The sequence below is a fragment of the Podarcis cretensis genome (assembly GCF_951804945.1).
Source record: "Podarcis cretensis genome assembly, chromosome: 1".
Classification (NCBI taxonomy): domain Eukaryota; kingdom Metazoa; phylum Chordata; class Lepidosauria; order Squamata; family Lacertidae; genus Podarcis; species Podarcis cretensis.
This window is the reverse complement of record NC_137170.1, coordinates 64,769,904-64,773,834: the sequence shown is the minus strand read 5'-3', so window position 1 is coordinate 64,773,834 and position 3,931 is coordinate 64,769,904. Positions and strand designations below refer to the sequence as shown.

At 43.6% G+C, this 3,931-nt stretch overlaps 1 pseudogene across 1 annotated transcript; it reads right to left on the bottom strand.

Annotated features, from left to right (window-relative positions):
• Positions 1–3,270: 3,270 nt before the first annotated feature.
• Positions 3,271–3,621, bottom strand: LOC307224405 (elongin-B pseudogene; annotated as a pseudogene). Its single transcript has one exon. The product of its transcript is annotated as an elongin-B pseudogene (transcript).
• Positions 3,622–3,931: the final 310 nt, after the last annotated feature.

Sequence of the window (3,931 nt, the reverse complement as noted above, 5' to 3'; positions counted from 1 at the left end):
TGGGGCCATAGGCATGCGCAGCACATTTTATTAGGGCGCGTGGCCAGGGATTTTTTGCTTATTTGTTTATTTCAACCAAGGAAAAAAGGGAAGAGGAGAAATGACAAGACTGACAGATGAGGAAAAGGAAGAGGGGAAGGGGCCAAAAGGCAACAAAACCACCACAACAAGAATGGTCAGGAAACCTAAACAGGCTAATTTTTCCTGCTGAGAAAAAAGACCTGCACCAAGCTAACAAGAGGCAGGGCAGATCCAGAGGAAACATGGCCTTTCACCCCCCACAGTTCTCTCCACAAACAGTAGTGAACAGAGCTCAGATGAAGGCAGAGCCGTGAGACAGTGACACAATGCAGGCAGAAGAAAAAGGCTGGAATGGACATGCAGCATCTGCCTGTGAAGAAGAAGAAGAAGAAGAAGAAGAAGAAGAAGAAGAAGAAGAAGAAGAAGAGTAGTAGTAGTAGTAGTAGTAGTAGTAGTAGTTTGGATTTGATATCCCGCTTTATCACTACCCTAAGGAGACTCAAAGTGGCTAACAATCTCCTTTCCCTTCCTCTCCCACAACAAACACTCTGTGAGGTGAATGAGGCTGAGAAACTTCAGAGAGGTGTGACTAGCCCAGGGTCACCTAGCAGCTGCATGTGGAGGAGTGAGGATGTGAACCCGGTTCATCAGATTACGAGTACACCGCTCTTAAACACTACACCACACTGGCTCTTCCCCCCTCCGCCTTAATCCTTATGTCCTTATTCCTTGGCCCCCAGTTGTAGTTTTTTTTTAAAGTTAGGAGTTGACTGAACACACCCAGCACAATCTCTGTATCTGCCTATGCCTGGTGGGGGCGGCAGTCAAGCCCTCCACCTCACAGCTGTTGCCTCTCAAATGAAAAATTGCTCCTTCCCAATACAGCCTACAAAACAACCCTTAATTCTTGGAGATGAGAAGCCCCACCACTTTCAGTCATGGGACTTTTTAACGTATCAGGATGGAGCACAGCCACTCACCAACCAATCACCATCTTTGGCTATATGGACTTACTTTGAATTTCATTAGACTGGTTCTGAAAGTATTCATATCGGTCCAACAGGGAACCTATTTTGAAGTGTACAAAATTATGATAAGATATTTGGGGTATATAACTCTTTTCTGCGTGGGACGTTATAATATAGAAAATAGTAATTCCTATCACATTTCTTATCATTTGCATCTTAGAGTTGCCTTATGACAGTATTCACTCTGGTTTTGCAAGAGTGAACGGGCTGAAATATCCGAATCAGCTCTTTGTTGTCTGCGAAAATGATAGGCTGGCTGCAGTGCAACGCTAGCCATGTCTACTCAGAAGTAAGCCCTAGTGAATTTAATGGGGCTTACTCCCAGGTAAACAGGGTTAAATTGCAGCCCAGACTAGTTGAACATAGTCCCCACTGAAATCAATGGGACTTAAGTTGTAAATAACTGGTTGCATTGATTTCAGTAGGACCTAAGTTAGTCTGGACCCAACACATTGTGTTCACAGTCCAACTGTGGGCACAATCAAATTAAGCTCTGTGGCTGAAGTACAGCTTCCATCAATTTCAATACACCTTACACAGAATGTCTATGTAGACTCTAGGGAAATGAATAGAAAGTGCAGTCAAATGTGTTTGGTGAATTACAATAATTTGTGTTTTAGACATTTATCGTGAGGATCTCTGGCCTGCTGTGGAACTGTGTTTGCTTACTGTATTGTAACATACTAACGCTTCTTTCCTTCAAACTCCTAAGCTACTTCATTGCCAACCATCTCAAGCGCAAGCTAGGATCACTGCACTCCCAGGGTGTTACACCAGCTTAGCAATAGGGGTCAGAGCTAAACAACCACCATCCTGAGGTGCAGCATTATGGCAGCATGCAAAGGCATGTATATCAAAGTGGGGAGGAAACCCTCTTTTATCAAAGTTTTTTTTTTAATGACTGGTGAAATATAAGGAAGCTTCACATATTATATATAACAAGAGGCTTGAAATATTTGAACAGTTATTTTAAACCGGTTTGTCACTCACTCAGATTTTATTAGGTGATCACAGACTCTTTAAAAACAAAATAAAACAGATCCCTGGCCAACAAACAATGTCTCTCCAAGAGTCTACTCCCCAGTACTAAGCTTGGGTTGTTTTTGCAATCCTGCCCGTGAAGGCAGGCATTGGCCACTGGAGCAATGGCTGTTTGGTGCCCTGCTCACAGAATGAAGTCAGCACCAGGTGAACCCACCTAGGGACTGCAAAGTCTTTTTTTGTGCTAGAAGGATACCACACTTTTAATTCTTGATCTGTGGTTTTAATTGCTGCTTAACTTCTGCCATTGATGATGACAATCATTGTATTTCCTGTCACCCTTCACCACAAGGCCCCAGGGCAAGTTACAGCAAATGAAAACATAAATAAAAATGATAAAAGCAACCCTACCCATAACCTCTAAATCAATAATCTACACGACACATTGCAGGGAGGGCACCAAAATCAACCCTTCAATTTTCAAAGGCAAGAGTATAGGCTATAGACATGGAAATGCATAGATCCATAGATGCAAATATTTTCCCCACAATATTTGCCTTGACTTCTATTTGCTTGAAGTCATGGAAATCTTTCTTTCATTTCTTCCATATCACATCTTTTCTTTCTTTTCTAAAAAAAAATAAACGCCTTTGCAGCGTTCAAAGAGGGAATACCCTGCATTTATTTCCAGGAAAGCAGAAGACTAAACTGGGATTTAGCTGTGAAGGCTACTGTAGGCTACAAAATCTGCTGGAGGGTGCAGGATTTTCTCGGTGTCACTATGAATAAATCATCGGTAACACTTTCCCTCTTTGACGGTGGCAGGTAATGCTCAGGGAGAGTTCTTGCATTTGTCAAAAATGGGACTTTTGCAATGAGCCTTCAGCCAAGCAAAAAGTGTTTTGCAGCAGCTGGATTGACATAGGCTCTATCTTCTCTTAGGTAGATGGTTGATCCTGTTCATTTGATACAAGGGCATACCTACAGTGCAGTGAAATATAACCTTCATCATATCCTTTCTGGCACTTTTTTTTTATAAAAAAAAACCAGCTGAGCTTTTATTGTTTCCAAAACCAAAAATGAAAACATTGCTCTGTTTGATGAGTGGGGAGGGGCTTGGAAGGAGGTGTGGTCTTGTTTGGAGAGGGGCAGAATAGAAGGGGAACCTGGATTGGATACCTCTCTCCACACTGGAGGGTTGGGGAAGGGAGGAGCAGCTTGCTCCATCGCCCTCTGGCTCTCACTGCACCACTTGCTCATTGGCGCTGCTGCCAGAGTCCTGGGGCTTCATCACGTCTGGGAGCATGGGGGTGGGCTGGAGAAGGGATCAATGTGGAGGGGTTCAAAGGCACCACTGGCTCTGAAGGCCAAGCCAACTGTTGCTGGGGCCTGAGCTCGTTCTGGCTGGCTGGTGAAGCCATGGTCTCTGCTGTCATCAAAAGCTGGCCATCCTTGTATAGACTTTGTTCTTCTGGGGGGGTCTCTTGAGAATCCCCTCAACAACTCTTTTCAGTTCATACAGCGTACTGGACTACTTGGTGTCTGTGAAGATGGTCGTGTTGCTACGTCGGATCAGTAGAAAGGCATCCATCTCTGTAGCTGCAACCTCAGCCCAGACCCCTCAGAGAGGAAAAAGCATCAGAATCCTCAGTATCCCAACATGCACCTCCTTTCTGGCACTTTTGAATGTCCCCCCCCCCCTGTTCTTTCTCTGTAATCTAGGCAATATGTGATGAGAAAGAGGTGGGCTTTGGCAAATTTTCAGTTGAATAATATCTGGCTAGTCAATGACAAGTAACTGCATTAAAAACAAAATGACAAGGAATATACAGTGAAAAGAAGAACCTTCTTTTTTTTTTTCATTCAACAAGTACCACTTAATAGTGTAGGCACAGAACCAT